Genomic DNA, 419 nt, shown 5'->3' with positions numbered 1-419 from the left:
GGACACACTGTCAGGCCACCCCGAATCAATCTCCCTTTCCACTGCTAATGCCCTGATGTGGCAAACCTGCTCCCAAAGGGATGGGGCACTGGCTGCCTGGGCCTCTGGCGGTGGGTTGTAACCTCCACCCAGGCACCAGGGCCTGGTGCCCCCCTCGGGCAGAAGACATCTTTGGGGAATGAGCTGCCCCTCGCACCATGCACAGCAGCTGCTCCCCATTCCTCAGGTCCCATCTCCCTGATCCGCCTCTCCTTCCCCTCCTTTGTCCCCTCATCCCAGTTTGGCCTCTCACGTCCTGCTCTCCAGCTGCTTCCTCCCTGCCCCTTTCCCCCACCCAGGGCTCACCCCTGCGGCCCCCCTCACTCTTCACCTCCCCTCCGTTTCTGCTCCTCCCGGGCCCTCCTCCTCTCTCTCTGCCC

The sequence above is a fragment of the Manis pentadactyla genome, chromosome 1 (assembly GCF_030020395.1).
Source record: "Manis pentadactyla isolate mManPen7 chromosome 1, mManPen7.hap1, whole genome shotgun sequence".
Classification (NCBI taxonomy): Eukaryota; Metazoa; Chordata; class Mammalia; order Pholidota; family Manidae; genus Manis; species Manis pentadactyla.
Note: the sequence above shows the minus strand (reverse complement) of the source record.